This window comes from Lissotriton helveticus, chromosome 1_2 (genome assembly GCF_964261635.1).
Source record: "Lissotriton helveticus chromosome 1_2, aLisHel1.1, whole genome shotgun sequence".
Classification (NCBI taxonomy): domain Eukaryota; kingdom Metazoa; phylum Chordata; class Amphibia; order Caudata; family Salamandridae; genus Lissotriton; species Lissotriton helveticus.
This window is the reverse complement of record NC_136058.1, coordinates 364900370-364919084: the sequence shown is the minus strand read 5'-3', so window position 1 is coordinate 364919084 and position 18715 is coordinate 364900370. Positions and strand designations below refer to the sequence as shown.

Below are 18715 nucleotides of genomic sequence, written 5' to 3'. Positions count from 1 at the left end.
TAGCAATTAGCCCCATCATAACTGTTCATTCAAATTCACCCCAGCTCTGAAGAACCAACTCCCCCCGACAACCATTAAAATGGGTCTGTTAAATTGCCGCTCCTTACCCAAACACACCCAGGAAATACATATGCTAATACAAGAGGAGAAACTTGAGATCATGTTTCTCACAGAAACTTGGCTCAGGCCAGAGTCGGATTTCGACATTGTCCAGGCCCTACCTCAGGGCTTCCTACTGCAACATCTAGACCGAGCGAAAGGTAAGGGAGGAGGTATTGCGATCATCTATAACAACCAATTCACATGTCGTTTTCACGACAGCCCTTTACGGAACTGCGAAAATGTTCATTTCAACATCCAATTGTCCCCGTGCAACTCCCTCTCAGGAGTCCTCATTTACCGCCCACCAGGGCCCTTGGGCCAATTCTGTAGTTCCCTACTAGAATTTTCAACTGCCCTTTCGAGCACGTCGTCTAACATGTTAATCCTAGGGGACCTTAACATCCATTTTGATAAGGACAATGACGATACCGCCACAGAACTACTGGCAGATCTAGCAACTCTTCAGCTTCAACTCCAGAATAACCAACCTACACACAGGCTCGGGCATATACTTGACCCTATCATATGCAACATCGATGACCTTAAAACCAACGCCCCATTCCTCTCCCCTGGTCGGATCACCTATTCATCCCCTTCAGATGGGAAATACCTAACATCTCTTTCCCCAACAAGCCCTCTGTCGCTCCCACGCGCCCCTGGGCCAAACTAGATACTGATAAATGGATACAAGCCTTAGAACTCCACAAACCAATCCACGAGTCAGACCCTATAAGAGCAGACAAAAAGTTTGACGCTTGGATCGTAAACTCTCTTAATAAGGTCCTCCCAAAAAAACCACACCTCACCTCCCGTAAAAAAAACCCGGCCCCAAGGTTTACACAGGAGACCCGCCACTTAAAAAAACTCTGTAAAAAAGCTGAAAGAATATGGCGGAAAGACTTCGACCCTGAACGCAAAAAAAGACTACAGAATGTCGATTCTTGCGTACAAAAAAGCCTTGAAAAATGCACAAACTGCCTTTTTCCAAGAGAAAATTAGCTCAGCATCCTGCTCATCAAGAGAGACTTTTCACATCGTTAAACAACTCCTAAAAACACAAGAACCGGCAGGATCTGTCCAGCCCTCAAATAACCAATGTGACAAACTGGCCGCTTTTTTTGACCAAAAAATCCAAAATATCTTGCAAAAACTTCCCCCCCTTTCCAATACGAATCAGCCTCCGGCATCGGCAGAACAGTCCAAAACGTCTGACTCGAGTCTTGACTCATTTACCCCCATAAGCCCCGACACCCTGGTGCCGATTCTCCAGTCACTCAAAAGTGGCTCACCTTCAGACCCAGCTCCAGTCAAAATCTTAAAACTGGTAACACCGACTATTCTTGAACCACTGGTAAACGTAATTAATGCCTCTCTGACCAACGGAACAGTTCCCCCCAGCTGGAAGAAGGCGAAGGTGAGGGCTCTGCTGAAAAAAACAAATCTGGACCCCCTTAACCTTTCCAACTTTAGGCCAATATCCCTCCTGCCTTGCACCAGCAAGATAACAGAAAAATTCATAAACTCTCAGCTATCTAATTATCTCGAGACCAACAAACTACTCAAATCCTCACAAACAGGCTTTCGACCGGGTCAGGGCACTGAAACCACGATGCTGACGGTGGTCGAGGAGGCCAGGAAGATCATGGATACAGGAGGATCAGTGGCAGTGATCCTCCTGGACCTAAGCTCGGCCTTCAACACGGTCAACCATCAGATCCTGGCCCAGGGGCTTAGCGATCTTGGGATTTCAGGCCCCGCCTTATCCTGGCTGAAATAATTTCTGCAAGACCGATCATTCCAGGTGATAGAGGACAACTATTCATCCAAAGAGACCCCTGTACGTTGTGGAGTGCCCCAGGGCTCTTCTCTGAGCCCTACACTCTTCAACGTATATATGTCCCCCCCTGGAACAGATAGTCACCCCACACGGGATAAAACTCCTAACTTACGCAGATGATACGCAGCTGGTGGTTTCCCTCACCCAGCAAAAAAAAAACAAGATAAACCTTCACTCCTGCCTGACGGACATCGTCAGCTGGATGGATAGACCCCACTTAAAGCTCAACGGCGACAAGACGGAGATCATGGTGATGGGGAACCAAGCCCACCTCCTCACAGACTCCCTCTTGCCTTCTTGCATGAGTAAACCTCCAACCCCTAAGCCCGAGATTAAAAGCCTCGGTCTTTGGCTGGACAAAAATCTCACCATGCAAACCCAAGCTAGAAAAACTGCCGGAGCCTGCTTTGGTCTTCTGAGATCCATCCGAAAAATCCTACCTCTACTACCCTTCCAATCAAGGAAACTTTTGATACAGGGTCTCATCTTGTCAAGACTGGACTACGGCAATGCACTCTACCTGGGTGCACCTCTAAAAGTCACCACCAAACTTCAAGCAGTACAAAATGCCGCCGCTAGGATTCTGACCAACACCAGGAACCGCTGCTCAGCCAAACCAGCCTTGCGAGCTTTGCACTGGCTACCCATCATGGAAAGAGTGCAGTTCAAGTCACTCTGCCTCACACACAAAATTCTGAATGGGAAAGCCCCCCCCATACTCAGAAATCTGGTTACCCCCTATACCACCTCTAGACCCCTTTGATCATCTAACGCCAACCTTACCAAACCACCCAAAATCCTCCGAGCACGATCCGGAGGCCGGCGTTTTTCCTACAATGCGTCCAAGATGTGGAATTCCCTCCCCCCTGACCTCCGTGCCCAACCCAATCTTCTGGCATTTCGAAAATCCTTGAAAACATGGCTGTTCCCATGAGCCTCTCCCTCTCTCTCCATCAGTACTTGTTCAGCGCTGGGACGCTCACGGGCAGCTATGCGCTCTAGAAATCCGATAACATTAACATTAACTGTTCTGGGCCCGGTGCCTGTGGCTTCTTACTAATACTTCATACTGTGCTGGGCCCGGTGCCTGTGGCTTCTTACTAATACTTTATACTCTGCTGGGCCCGGGGCCTGTGGCTCCTTACTAGAACCTCATCCCCTGCAGTGTCTCAGGCCTGTGGCTCCTAACTAGTACCTCATATCCTGCTGGACCCGGTGGTGCCTGTGTCTTCTAACTAATACTTCATACTGTGCTGGGCCCGGTGCCTGTGGCTTCTTACTAATACTTTATACTCTGCTGGGCCCGGGGCCTGTGGCTCCTTACTAGAACCTCATCCCCTGCAGTGTCCGAGGCGTGTGGCTCCTAACTAGTAGCTCATACTGTGCTTCCTTACTAGTACCTCACATACACCTGGCCTTTGTTGTGGGTGTACACGGGGGAAACCATATTTGACGCCACCACCATCGTGTCCTCTTTAATTGCATATGTACGGATCATGTGGGAGGGTATTGGAAAGGTGAGTTGAGCCTTGAGCGTGATTATAAGGAGCGCTCTGATAAGAAAAACCGAACACGAACAAAAAGTAGGAAAAAAATAAGAATTTCAACACTATATTCTTTGCCCTAGGTGGTACGGAGACCGTTGCGGGGAGCTTCAGAGTCCATCCTGAAGGAGCCTGCACGTGCTAAAGGCTGGTCTTGACCTCACACCCAGCCGCGGCCTGCCTGCTCCCCACGGGCCTGGGGGTGGATACTACTAGCTACCCTCGTGTCCCAGAGAACGAGGTCCTTTGGCTGGCCGGGCCCATGCGACACTCTTTCCTCTCACGCTGCTAGGCCCCGGGCCTGTGCCCCATGCCTCTCTCTCCTCGGCCCATCAGCAGGTGCGGCCCTCTCATCAAACCCTGTGGAGAGACAGCTGCAGGTGCGGCCTTTCTCGCGCATCCCGGCCCCGCCACAGGCAGCAGCGAGGCCCACACACAAGGGATGGCTCTAGATTCAACAAGGCCTGGACTGTGGAGAGCCAGCGGCAGGTGCGGTCCTCCTCACCCCCCTCCCCGGCGTCCCCAGGCCCCGCAGGCCGCAGCTAGGCCCATGCACCTACAAGGGGGGTGGCTCTGGATTGAACTAGGCCCAGACGCAGGTGCGGCCCTCTCATCCACCCTCGGCCCCACAGGCACGAGGGCGCCTGTGGAGAGGCAGCCTTTCTCGTCCACCCCGGACCCGCAGGCCTCAGCTAGGCCCACACAAGGGACGGTTCCGCATGAAACTAGGCCCTGTGGAGAGCCAGCAGCAGAGGCGGCCCTTCTCACCCCCTCCCCGGCGTCCCCAGGCCCCGCAGGCCGCAGCTAGGCCCACATACAAGGGGGATGCTCTGGGTTGAACTGGGCCCCGTGGAGCCGCAGCAGCACCGGGCGCGGGGCCTCTCTCACACCGACAGTGCAATGCGCGGCCTTCCACCCCGGAGACTCGTTGTGACACCGGTCGGGGTAGGAGTGGTGGGGGTTGAGGGGAGCACAGGGCACCCGACCGGAGAAATAACATCTCTTTTACTTTCAATGCCCGGAGTCTGCCCCTCGCCGCCGCTCAGAAACACTCCAGTGCTTTAAATGAGCCGGTACTGTCCGGTACAGAGTACCGGCACTTCTCATGGGAAATACAATACCTTTAATAGGAGAGTACAGGCACTTCTCAAACTGCATTTTTATTTTTCCATTTCAAGCCCTGCTTACAGCCCTGGCTCTGGCGACTACTGGCAGCGGTAATAAATCATATACATACCTGTCCTGGTGCTTACAGCAGAGACGAGCCGCTTCTGCCACCCGCTCTCGGTGCCCTCTGCCCTCCAGCGCCAGCGCCCTCTAGTGCTGGTGTTGTGAGACTCACAGAATGCATCCAGCGAGCCTGTCTACCCCACTCTCCCCTCATTACAATCAATGCCCCACTTTATGTTACACATTTAATTTACAATTTACAACCACTAACAGTTTTAATTTGTGGGAACTCCTTTAATTATAAATTATATTGCAATGTAATACTTTACATTACATTTACGGTATAAAAGCAGTTGTAACTTTACAGTTTAGGTCCATTGTACAAATTCTCAGAGCCTCGATTGAGACGTGCACATACACTGGTATCCCACTATTTAGACATTCGCAGAGCTCCCACCGTGCACCTCGCTTCTGGCCGATTCTGGTAGCTTGGAGGACTAATGCGTCCACTGAAAGGGCCTGCGCTTGACTTCATGGTCACAGGTTCAAATCCTAATGGGCCACTCAGCCTTTCATCCTTCTCAGGTCAATACAATTAGTACAGTTGGGGAACAATAAATGTTATTCAGCGTTATTTGCACAGCCCTCTGGGTGAACATATACACACATATTATGTTATGTTCTAACAATTCCCTTCCATTTTAACTTCCACCATACACTGACGTTCCTCATGGTGCACACATATACTCAACAGCGTGCACAACGGTTTCACTGCTGAAACATCCATAGAGCCCTCGCAATCAACATCTATCGTGATTTTCATAATGTACTAAATATTTAATTTTTAGGATGAATGTAGGGCTATCACAAACCAACTCATTTATGCATAACTGTATGTGCTGGTAACTCAGGACAGAGACAGTCACTTCTTACTGCCAATAGGTCTGGCATTGGCTGCCACCTGTTTGCTTTATAAATGCTTTCTTTCTTTTGTTATGGTTTTTGAAAACTTTATTGTATGTAAAGCTGCCAGGCACTACTTAATTAAAAAAAAATTGCTAAAAGCAAAAATATATTTTGATCTCAAAAAGCACATATGCGTTTGGCACTGAAGGAAACTACTTTGTGCTCGAAAGTGCTCCTTGTTAATTGGATTAATGCCATAACTCACAGTGAAGTTAACCAATACCTGATGTGGACTGACCGATTACCCCAGGCTGTATGCTGTAGTGGGCAGAAGAACAACGTGAATGAATGACACAGTTACAGACCAATGGATGAAGAGGGCTGACTGAAAACACCTATGCATGTTTTGTTTAACACAAACCTAGCCAAAAGGCAGTGGAGCACAGTACAGGGTCAATGGCAAGGAAACAGTCAAAACGTGATAGCAGAGGTAGCAGGATTCTGGTAGCAGAAGTGTACTGTTACATCATTGTCATGTAGTGGTTGTTAAAGAGGTGTGTCTTGTCTTGAACTGAGTCTTAAATTGGAGCAGCGGTGGGGTGATCCTTCAGGATACAGGGATACTGTCCACATCCTGAGTGCACAGATGGAAAACACCAGCTGCAGGGTTTTTTTGACTTTTCACACTTTTTAGACCCCATTCTGGTGGTGCCCTGACTACAGGCGTGCCAAAAGCCACAGGTGATGGTGACCCTATCTGCATGAGATGCAGTGGTGTGTTGCACCTGGTTTGAGGATGGTGCGGGCTGGCAAGGTAATTCCCTGTAATTGGCGTTCCATGTAGGATGCCTTTAAAGGGGTCAAGTGTGAAGTCTGGGATACTAAGAAGCAGGGCATTACCAGATCCATCCATATATAAGGGTACATGGGCTTGACTAGCAGTTATGAAGTCGCTTTCTGGAAGAAACTATTTCACTTTCTTTAGAAGAGCGAGCTCCCTGAGAATGAAGTTGGCATGATTAGGGGTGAATCTGGCAAAACCAAGAACAGATAGTCTCACCTTTGGATTAAGGATAATATCCTCAGGGATAATGGAGTCCACCATGTCAAAGTTGCAAAACTGCAAAGGTAATGGAAGCTGCAGAAAATGTTAGAGAGAATAGCAGACCAATTCCAAGCATATTTCCAGACGTGCTAGATAATGCACACGCATCAAAGAGTAGCGTTTCTGGCTTGACAACCACCCTACATAGAAGGCATCTTTAGTCTATAAAAGATGGAACATTGTTCAGTGTCACCCTCCACAACTGTATTCCTTGGATCCAGTATCAAAGCTCCATGTTATCTATTTCTCTTGTTGTCTAACCTTCAGTACTGCTTGTTGGGACAGTAATGTCCACTACACGGTGTACAGTTGTGTCCTCTGCATGCCCAAATGTAAATATCTGGTTTCTGGAATTTTGGCCCCAACCTCATGCCATTCTTGCATGTGCATGGAGGTCTAGGCCTGTCTATGACATGAGCTCAGTTCTGGACCTGTTTTGGATATGGAACGGCGAACTAAGCATAGTGACAGAGGACTACTGGCCCTGTCGCAGGTTCGTGAGAAGAGCATTGGTGGCAGCATTCCGTGTTTTATAGTTACCTTAGCGTGACCAGGACTTTTTAACTGTCATCATGGAAGTGAGTCTACTAGCCCACTCGTATAAATTTGCGCTAACGATTGACCCAAAATCCTAGCGCAGAGTACCATGAACATGGATGCATGGGTGTGAAATGCATGTTACACACTGCATGAGTGTTTGAGTGAGCCAGAGTAAGGCGGGCCAGTGGGTTCTATTCCTATGTTTATGATGGAGGTAAGGTTGTTTCTCTAGACACTGGAAGTGTATTGCTGACATTCCTGAGACTGAAGGGAGGAAACTCAGACAATGAAGTGGGGAAAGAGGCTTTCCCTTAGAAATTCAATGAGGTTCTATTGATACAGAGAACTGCAGTTCAGTCTGCCTGAAACTGCCATTTGATGAATGGTGTGGGTGGATTGTGGGATTGCAGTCACTGTTGTCAGAGTGTGGAAGGTGCTTTAGAAGGGGGAAGTCCTTTGTCTCTCTTCCTGGTCACTCTCAGAGGTGGCTAATCCTGTGGCAGAACACAATCTCTTATAGCCCAGCAATGCTAGTGGCGAGTCTCCTCCTGTGTCCCAAAAACTTTGCAAAGAGAGAAAGAAGCCCTCGACAATGAGGTCTCCCAACGCAGCCAATACCAAATTGAGTAGCAATTTATGTACAGTTTTTTCCTTAGTAGGAGGGAGTAGGCGTTGTCTGTAAGAGGTAGAAGAGGGGAGTATGCCATAATGAGTGCCATCTGCCGCGCCACGCCCCACTAGGCACTACAGGTCATGGCTACAACATCCACACCCCCTTGCATCCAACGCGCTGGATGCACACATTCCCTAACGACTGGAAGCGTACAACTGCACGTTTGACTCTGACATGCACAGCAGTTGCCTGGAATGTGGTCCAAACTTTTAAATAGTGTGCATGCGCCGTTAGGTAATATAAGTAGAAACTCGGTACAGCAAGCTCTCTGTCCCTCAAGGGTCGGGTAAGCTCCTCCAAATACATCTTATTAAGTGATATTCGCCCAATCAGGGAAAGGGGTAGATGGATCCAATCTTGGCGACCCAGATGCCTGACTCCTTCCGGGCTCCATTGTAAAGGATACTCCATAACAGGGACCGCAGAAAAGTCAGTAAGGGGGAATATTTAAGATATGGACCAATCAGTTTGCAATCCTGAAAACCCCCTAAAACACACGACTTCCAGATTAATTTAAGGTAAGTTCTCTTCAGGTCGCTGGACGTACAGAATCAGGTTTGCATATATCGAGATAATCAATGAGCTGTTTCGAAGCTGCAGGCCTCAGTGAGAGTGTTGTTCCCTCACAAAACACGCCAATGGCTCCATGGCACCTGCAAAAATCAATGGAGAAAGAAGGCACCTTTGTCAGGTCCCCCTGCCCACACAGAAGAGATCAGAGTTCATCTTTTTAAGCCTAATTCAGGCCATGGGGGAAGTTTACAAAAGATTAATCAATGACAAGAAGTAGTTGCTCAGCTCATGCGGCACAATATCAACCTCATGACCGGCGGTGGTTCTAGCGTATCAAATGCTTTTTCTGCATCCAGAAGCACAGCTACTGTGGTGAGGCCCAGATCCACTCTATGGCCGACCGCCATCAGTGTCCTTAGATTAAAAGCCGTGGATCTCTGAGGGATAAAACCGGCTTGCTCCAGCAGACCTAGGAAGTGCACGAGTGGCCAGAGGTATTGTGCCTATACAGTGGCAAGGATTTTATTATCTGTGTTTAATAGTGATAATGGCCTGTATGAGGATTTCATATAGTGGGATCTCTATTTGGTTTAAACAGTACATGTTAGAATTGGGGGTCTCTGGTTGGCACAAGTATGCACTTGTGACAAGCAGGGACCCTCTCCTCTAAGTCAGGGCGAAGGATGACCCCTTTAGAATTACCCTTGCTCACCCTCTAGATGCGTGGCGTGAGCAGCCAAGGCTATTCTTCAGGCATTATTCAGTTAAGCATTTGTAGTCACACACACAGTAAAATGTACCAATCCCCCCACAAATGGACACCAGGCTGTGAATATATAAAAATACGTTCCTTTATGTAAATATATATATATATGAGCAGTTCAGACTTATTACAAGACCAATAACGTTTTTGTATGCCACAGATTGTAAATAGGCAAGCTTCTCTTTAGTTCCAAGTTCAAATGGGGATTTCCTTGTTAAATCACTCCTTTTATAGTTCTCTTAGTTTCAGTTGCTTTCAAGACAGTTCTCTTTGTTACAGTTATTTTCCCCGTGGTTCTCTTCCCCAGTTCGGCGGATTTTAGTTCAGCCCTGGGCCTCCGGAGGCCTTCGCAGCGCCTCCCTCGCTCTCTCCGAGGAAACTGACCCGGGCCCTACCGCGGCTCACGCATCAGGCGTGAGTATGCCTACGCCGCGTACGGGTCTTCCCAGCGGCTCGGGGACAGAGTCAGACGCGAGTCAGGCTCGGCAGTGCGGGATGGCTCCGAGGGCCGGGCTCCAGTCAGGGGGGGGCTAGGGGTCCCAAACGGGGAGTGTGGAAGGGCGCGCTCGGCTCTCACTCACCCGCGAGAACTCCTAGGGCACGCAGACTTCCTCCTTGGATTCCACGGCAGAAGTCAGCTCCGGTGGACGTGGAAAGAACAAGTTGCGGGCCCAGAGCCCGATGAGGTCTTTAGGAGCGTTTCTTTTCGTTCGTTGAGGGCCGAGTCGGCACGGCCAGCGCGACTCGGTCCATGCAGTGCAGGGGGATCCCTTCTAAAGGCGGAGGATCTCCGGGAGGTGACACACAGCGTGGGGGCTCTCAGTACCGACGGTACGGCGAGGGGGCTCCCTTCCTAGTGCGGCGCGGCCTCTCCTGGGGGGGCAAAGCAAAGCGGGGCGGCTGGGTGCAAGGGAAATGCAAGGACGGCCGTCCAGGCTGCAGACAGCTCACGTCCCCGGGATTCCGGCGGGAGGGGCTGAAATTGCGCTCAGGCACTCCTTGAAGCAGGCGGGGGTAGAGGAGCGGCCGGCCTTAGCCCAGGGGCAGAGAGCGGCTCCGAGTGGAGCGATGCTCTCAAGGGCAAGAGGGCAGGCTGGCTCCCGGGTACCACGGCCCTAGGAGGGGGCGAGAGGGGGCAACTTCACCTCCGGCGGGAGGAAATACTCGGTCTCAGATAGCAGACGGGCCCAAGCACAGGAGAACCCACTGGTCCTGGGGTTCAGTTCAGGGGGCAAGCTCAATCAAGCCCTTGGAGAAAAGTTTCAAGCACAAGTCAGCAAAGTCTTTTAGAAAAGTCTTCTCCTCTCCTTTCTCAGCAAGGCATGGAGCAGGCCAGTCCTTCCAGCGTCTTCTTCTCCTTCTAGTCGGGCAGAGGTTCTTTGTGGGAAACAGGATTCTGATTTACAAGGAGCAGAGCTCCTACTTTTATACAGCATTTCTTTTGTCTTCTCAGGCCAGGGGGGCCTTTGCATAACTGATTTCAGTCTCGGAGTACTTGCTGGGTGTACTTCTGGCTTCTGCTTTCAGTGTGAGGGGCAGGAATATCAGACACTCCACAGGGAGGTGGAGCCAGCATTGTGTGGACAGGGGCAGCCAGGAGTACCTTGACGACAGTGCTTCGCCCTTCCTGGGCCAGGTGCAGGCTGAGTCATCAGTCGCTCCCCAGGGGGGCGGAGCCAGCATTGTGGTGGCAGAGCACAGCCTGATTAAGAGTCCAGGGGCACTCCTACCTCCCACTAAGGTGTAATCCTTGCATTCACCACCTGTCATCCCCCAGCCCTGTCACTCACACAACCCAGACAGTCAGATACACATACTGAAGAGGCGGGCTGAAATGGTTAGGCAAGCAAATGCTAACTTTCTAAAAGTAGCATTTGCAAACACAGTATATTAAAATAAACTTTACTAAAAGAAGTATTTTATTATTCTGAGTTCAGGCATACTAAACATTATTTTCTACCATGTTCCCTGAGCCTGCTGGGATTATAGTGTGTAATAATTCCAGCAGCCCATCTGGCCTAAAGGGAACAGGTAGCCTTACAATAGTGAAAAACGAATTTGGCAGTAATTCACTATTAGGACATGCCACACTCACCAGAGCATGTCCTACCTTACACTTCCAATGCACCCTGCCCTTGGGCCTACCATAGGGGTGACTAATATGAAGTTAAGGGAAGGTTTAGGGGCTGGCAAGTGTGTGCACTTGCCCAGCCAGCATGACAGTACCAGACTGCACGCAGGTTCTGCAGTGGCAGACCCTAGACACATTTTAAAAGGCTGCTTCTGTAGGTGGCGCAACCAGCGCTGCAGGCCCACTAGCAGTATTGGCATTTACAAGGCCTGGCACTCCTGGTGCACTTTACTGGGGACTGACAGTAAATCCAATGAACCAATCAGGAATATCAATCACAGTTACACTTTTCATAGGGAGCATTTGCACTGCGGCACGGGTTGGCTGTGGCGCAGTGCCCTGAGCAGCGGACACCAGCAAAAACATCTGAGGCACATCAGCAAAAAGTGGAAGGGAAACTCACGCCAAGGTGCCAGGTCTAACACGTGTCCCCTCCAGCTGAAATGTGGGGGGAACTACCCTTCCCCAGGGAGTTCCTCATCACTAAGTTGGAAAAACCTGGACAGACCGTCAGCGTTGGCGTGATCTGTGCCAGGGCGATGTTCCACCGTGAAGTCCATACCCTGTAGGGAGATGGACCACCTCAACAGCTTTGGGTTCTCACCCCTCATTTGCATCAACCATCTGAGGGGCCTGTGGTCTGTCTGAACCCGGAAGTGAGACCCAAACAAGTAGGGTCTTAGCTTCTTCAGTGCCCAGACCACAGCAAATGCTTCTCGCTCTATTGCACTCCACCTACGTTCCCGTGGAAGTAACCTCCTACTGATGAAGGCTACAGGTTGGTACCAGCCTTCCTCAGTCATCTGTGAGAGAACAGCCGCTACACCATGCTCTGAAGCGTCTGTTTGTACTAGAAATTCCTTGGAGAAATCAGGGGCCAAAAACACGGGCGCCGTGCACATGGCAGTCTTCAGGGTGTCAAAAGCCTTCGGACAGGTGTCAGTCCAAATCACATTCCTGGGCTGCTTCTTAGAAGTCAGCTCTGTCAAGGGGGCCACAATAGTGCCAAGCCCTTGACAAACCTCCTGTAGTACCCAGTGAGCCCCAGGAAGGCTCTCACTGCAGTCTTGGTCTTAGGGGGCTCCCAAGCCAGGATGGTCTCGATTTTGGGTTGCAAGGGTGCCACCTTGCTACTCCCCACTTGGTGTCCCAAGTACACCACTGAGCCCTGCCCAATCTGGCACTTGCTTGCCTTGATTGTGAAGCCTGCTTTGCGCAGCGCCATCAACACTTCCCAGAGGTGTCGCAGGTGTTCTGGCCAGGTACCACTGAACACTGCGATGTCATCCAGGTAGGCGGCACTGAACTCATCCAGCCCAACCAACACCTGGTTGACCAACCTCTGAAAGGTGGCAGGGGCATTCTTCATTCCAAATGGCGTAACCCAGAACTGGAAATGCCCATCTGGTGTAGAGAATGCTGACCTCTCTTTTGCCCCATCGGTCAAGGCGATCTGCCAGTACCCAGACGGTAAATTAAACGTGCTGAGGAACCGGGCAGCCCCTAGCCGATCAATGAGCTCATCAGCTCTGGGGATAGGGTGCGCGTCAGTCTTGGTGACTGAATTGAGCCCTCTGTAGTCCACACAGAACCGGAGTTCAGGTGTGGCTCCCGGCGCAGCAGCCTTTGGGACCAAGACCACGGGGCTGGACCAAGGACTGCTGGAGGACTCAACCACCCTAAGAGCAAGCATCTTGGAGACCTCCTCCTTGATGCAGGCCCTGACCCTGTCAGTTACTCTGTAGGCCTTATGCCTCACAGGTAAGCTGTCTCCTGTGTCCACATCATGGACGCACCAATCTGTGACACCAGGAACCAGGGAGAACAGATCTGGAAACTGCCCCAGCAATTGGCGGCAGTCTTCCTGTTGCTCAGGCGTCAGGGTGGGTGAGAGGTTAACTCCATCCACTGACCCATCTTTCTCAGAGGCTACCAAGAGGTCAGGAAGAGGTTCAGACTCCTCCTCCATTCCATCATCAGTTGCCAACAACATGCCCACTTCGGACCTCTCCAAGTGGGGCTTAAGGCGGTTAACATGTAGGACCCTCAAAGGGTTCCTGGGAGACTGCATGTCCAACAAGTAGGTTACCGGACTCTTGCGCTCCACAACCTCAAATGGACCTGTCCACTTATCCTGAAGTGCACAAGGCTCCACTGGGGCCAAGACCCACACCTTTTGTCCAGGCTGAAGCTCTACCAGAGTGGCATTCTGGTCGTACCACCGCTTCATCTCTTCCTGGCTGGCTTCCAGATTTGCCTCAGCAAGTTGTCTGAAGCGCCTGGTCTGGTTTCTGAAGGCCAGCATGTAACTGTATACATTCTGGGGAGGTTTCCTGGGAGATTGCTCCCAGCCTTCCTTTACCAAACTCAGAGGTCCTCTCACTGGGTGACCATACAGCAGTTCAAAGGGGCTGAACCCTAGGGACTTCTGTGGCACCTCACGGTATGCAAAGAGAAGGCATGGCAAGAGGACGTCCCACTTACGCCTCATTGGACCTTCCAGGCCCATGATCATGCCTTTCAGGGTTCGGTTGAATCTCTCAACCAACCCATTTCCTTGGGGATGGTAAGGGGTGGTGAACTTGTAGGTTACACCACACTCTTGCCAAAGGGACTTCATATACTTGGATATGAAGTTGGTCCCCCTGTCACTCACCCCCTCTAGAGGGAATCCCACTCGTGAGAAAATTCCCATCAGTGCACGTCCCACTACGGGGGCCGTCACTGTCCTCAGAGGGATGGCTTCAGGGCACCGGGTGGCATGGTCCACCAAGACCAGGATGAACCTGTTGCCCATGGCTGTCTTGGGGTCCAGTGGCCCCACAATGTCAATACCCACTCGCTGGAATGGCGTACCGACCACGGGGAAGGGTTGCAGAGGAGGCTTGTGCCTCCCTCCGCTCTTACCACTTGCCTGGCAAGTCTGATAGGATCTACAATGAACATCTGAGCTCTTGTGCATTTGGGGCCAATAAAAGTGGGTGACAAGCCTGTCATAGGTCTTGTCCACCCCCAAATGTCCTGATAACAGCACATCATGAGCCAGCCCCAGTAGGAAGGCTCTGAACTTCTGGGGTACCACCAGCACATGGGCTGACCCAGGTTCAGCAGCCTTAGGCTCTGAATACAGGAGGTCATTCTCCCAGTACACATAATGTGTCTTGGCCTGAACACCATTGGCCTGGTCTGCAGCCTGCTGGCGCATACCCAAGAGAGAAGGGCATTCTTTCTGCTCCCTGCAGAATTCTTCCCTGGAGGGGCCTCCTTCTTGCTGCCAATGGGTCAGCTCAGGCAGGTCCCCCAGTTCAGCAATCTGTTCCCCAGTAGGCTCCAGGCCATCCCCCTCAAGGTCTGCTTCCTCCTGGACCGTGGGAACTTCAGGGGCCGGTTTCCCGCGCCCCCTGCGCCTTCTCTCTAAGGCCGGTTCCTGGGCCTCTCCTCCAGGCCCCAGGATCCCTTGAGCACCCCTACTGGCTGCCATTGACCGGGTGGTCACGCACGCCCAGTCAGGCAGACCCACCATCCTCAGGTGAGTCGTCTTCTCCACCTTTTCCCAAGGGGAGTCCTCCAAGTCATTCCCTAGCTAACAGTCTACAGGCATGGTTTTCCTCACACAGACCTGCAGAGTACCAGAGACCCCCCCCCCACTCGAAGGGAACTTGAGCCACCGGACACTGACTCTCTGAATTATCAGCATTGATAACCCTACAGTAGGCATGGGGTACAACCTGCTCTTGAGACACCAAGTGCTGCCTCACTGCAGTCACACTGGCTCCTGTATCTCTAAGAGCCTCAGCTTTCTTACCATTGATGGTCACCACCTGCCCATATTTTTTAGTGTTAGAGGGCAGGTAGTTCTCAGGGACCATCTCACTGTCTCCTAGCGAGACTAGGGTCATCTGGACAGGATCTCCACCCCCTGGGACCACTACTTCTTCTCCCAAGTGAACACTAGTTACTTGCCGGGGTGGAGCACCAGTGGGTGCTGGTTTACCAAACAGGCGACACTTGGGGTCACTGGCAATGTGCCCCGGGTCACCACATATGAAACAATTGAAGGGCCCCTTTAGAACAGGCCTACCTGTCGGGGCCCCATCCTGCTTTGGGGGTGGGGGTGGCTGAGAACCTCGCTGCTGGTTCCCTTGGGGATTACTTTGGGGGCCTCGCTGGAACCCTCTTTGTTTATCCCTGTCCCCCCCACTCTTCTGCTGGGGACCCTGCCCACCCTTGACGGAGTCTCCCACTGGACCCTTGTGGACCCTGGTGCTGAGCCAGCGGTCCGCCTCCTCAGCAAGCTTCCTCGAGTTGGACAGCTTGCTATCAATCAGGTGCTGGCGTAGCTCAGGAAAACAGTGATCAGACAAGTGCTCCCATGCAATTAAATCAAAAAGCCCCTGAAAATCATTTACCTTACTACCCTTTAACCATCCATCCAGTGCTTTGCAAAATCCAGTCACATACTCCACATACGTATTCCCAGGACGCTTTACACTCTCCCTGAACTTCTGTCTGTACATTTCAGGGGTAAGCCCATACCTGGTCATTAAGGCCTCTTTCATGCGGGGGTAGGAACTCAGTTCTTCAAGGGGCAAATCTAGGAGGGTGTCCCGCCTTTCGCTAAGGAACCTTCCCCACAACCCCGCTCCCCAATCCTTGTCAGGGACCCGGTGGGAGGACATGGCTACCTCATATGCCCTAAACCACTGTCCTATGTCACCCCCCCCAAAGAACTCCTTAACTACATCTTTGGGTATGTACACCCTGGACTCTACCTGCACCGGCGTTGTGCTGCCACCAGAAGGAGTTGTTCCCAAACCTCTCAGCTCCAACTCCTTCAATCTCAGGTCATGCTCCATTTGGCGTTGCTGCGCCTCCATGACCAATCTTTGCTTGTCCATCTCCATTTGCCCAGCTAATCTTGCCATCTCCATTGCATGTGCCCTGTCTGCTGCCCTGTCTGCCAGCTCCTCTGGTGACAGGCCTCTGCTGGGCTCCACAATGCCATCTGGTGGTATGATATCCACCGCATTCTGTGGTTCTCTAGACTCTTAGACTCTTTCCAGGCTCCCAGTGCCTTGATGTATTGGGCTTTCTTCTTGCACCATGTGCGTAACTCTGAACTTTGCACAGAAGCCTCTCAATTGCTCTACTTTGTAGCCCTCCAGACCTCCGTGTTCCCAATCCACATCTTCAATTCCAGAAATCACAGAGGGTGCTCTTCCAGCAGGGAGTGAGCCAGGCATGGCTTCAGCAATGGCAGATGTCTCAACAAAATTATCAAAAATGGAAATCTGTGGCTGCGTTATAGGTCTGCTCTCGCTATGTGGTGATCAGTAATTCACTGTATGTCAACTACAAATGCAAATTCGCAAATCCTCACCGCTGCGTCCAATGTTAGAATTGGGGGTCTCTGTTGGCGCAAGTATGCACTTGAGACAAGCAGGGACCCTCTCCTCTAAGTCAGGGCGAAGGATGACCCCTTTAGAATTACCCTTGCTCACCCTCTAGGTGCGTGGCGTGAGCAGCCAAGGCTATTCTTCAGGTATTATTCAGTTAAGCATTTGTAGTCACACACACAGTAAAATGTACCAATCCCCCCACAAATGGACACCAGGCTGTGAATATATAAAAATACGTTCCTTTATGTAAAAATATATATATATGAGCAGTTCAGACTTATTACAAGACCAATAACGTTTTTGTATGCCACAGATTGTAAATAGGCAAGCTTCTCTTTAGTTCCAAGTTCAAATGGGGATTTCCTTGTTAAATCACTCCTTTTATAGTTCTCTTAGTTTCAGTTGCTTTCAAGACAGTTCTCTTTGTTACAGTTATTTTCCCCGTGGTTCTCTTCCCCAGTTCGGGGGATTTTACTTCAGCCCTGGGCCTCCGGGGCGCTTCGCAGCACCTCCCTCGCTCTCTCCGAGGAAACTGACCCGGGCCCTACCGCGGCTCACGCATCAGGCGTGAGTATGCCTACGCCGCGTACGGCTCTTCCCAGCGGCTCGGGGACAGAGTCAGACGCGAGCCGGGCTCGGCAGTGCGGGAAGGCTCCGAGGGCCGGGCTCCAGTCAGGGGGAGGGGGGGGGGCTGGGGGTCCCAAACGGGGAGTGTGGAAGGGCGCGCTCGGCTCTCACTCACCCGCGAGGACTCCTAGGGCGCGCAGACTTCCTCCTTGGATTCCACGGCAGAAGTCAGCTCCGGTGGACGGGGAAAGAACAAGTTGCGGGCCCCGAGCCCGATGAGGTCTTTAGGAGCGTTTATTTTCGTTCGTTGAGGGCCGAGTCGGCACGGCCAGCGCGACTCGGTCCAGGCAGTGCAGGGGGATCCCTTCTAAAGGCGGAGGATTTCCGGGAGGTGACACACAGCACGGGGTCCTCAGTACCGACGGTACAGCGAGGGGGCTCCCTTCCTAGTGCGACGCGGCCTCTCCTGGGGGGGCAAAGCAAAGCGGGGAGGCCGGGTGCAATGGAAATGCATGGAAGGCCGTCCAGGCTGCAGACAGCTCGCGTCCCCGGGATTCCGGTGGGAGGGGCTGAAATCGCGCTCAGGCGCTCCTTGAAGCAGGCGGGGGTAGTGGAGCGGCCGGCCTTAGCCCAGGGGCAGAGAGCGACTCAGAGTGGAGCGAGGCTCTCAAGGGCAAGAGGGCAGGCTGGCTCCCGGGTACCACGGCCCTAGGAGGGGGCAAGAGGGGGCAACTTCACCTCCGGCGGGAGGAAATACTCGGCCTTAGATAGCAGACGGGCCCAAGCACAGGAGAACCCACTGGTCCTGGGGTTCAGTTCAGGGGGCAAGCTCAATCAAGCCCTTGGAGAAAAGTTTCAAGCACAAGTCAGCAAAGTCTTTTAGAAAAGTCTTCTCTCCTTTCTCAGCAAGGCAAGCAGCAGGCCAGTCCTTCCATCGCCTTCTTCTCCTTCTAGTCGGGCAGAGGTTCTTTGTCGGAAACAGGATTCTGATTTACAAGGAGCAGGGCTCCTACTTTTATACAGCATTTCTTTTGTCTTCTCAGGCCAGGGGGGCCTTTGCATAACTGCTTTCAGTCTCTGAGTACTTGTTGGGTGTACTTCTGGCTTCGGCTTTCAGTGTGAGGGGCAGGCAAATCAGACGCTCCACAGGGAGGTGGAGCCAGCATTGTGTGGACAGGGGCAGCCAGGAGTACCTTGACGACAGTGCTTCGCCCTTCCTGTGCCAGGTGCAGGCTGAGTCATCAGTCGCTCCCCAGGGGGCGGAGCCAGCATTGTGGTGGCAGAGCACAGCCTGATTAAGAGTCCAGGGGCACTCCTACCTCCCACTAAGGTGTAATCCTTGCATTCACCACCTGTCATCCCCCAGCCCTGTCACTCACACAACCCAGACAGTCAGATACACATACTGCAGAGGCGGGCTGAAATGGTTAGGCAAGCAAATGCTAACTTTCTAAAAGTAGCATTT

At 51.7% G+C, this 18715-nt stretch overlaps 1 protein-coding gene across 5 annotated transcripts in view; it reads right to left on the bottom strand.

The window, feature by feature from the left end:
* Positions 1-4854, bottom strand: part of LOC144805765 (GPI-N-acetylgalactosamine transferase PGAP4-like) — a 148610-nt gene extending 143756 nt beyond the window's left edge. Inside the window, exon 1 of one of the 5 annotated variants that reach the window (XM_078672256.1) lies at positions 4721-4854. The gene's annotated coding sequence lies outside the window, so the exon portion shown is untranslated. Of the gene's footprint in view, positions 1-4604; positions 4694-4720 lie in introns of those variants that run through there. The other 4 variants (XM_078672263.1, XM_078672277.1, XM_078672274.1 and 1 more) reach the window with 4 other exon arrangements.
* Between the last annotated feature and the right edge of the window lie 13861 nt (positions 4855-18715).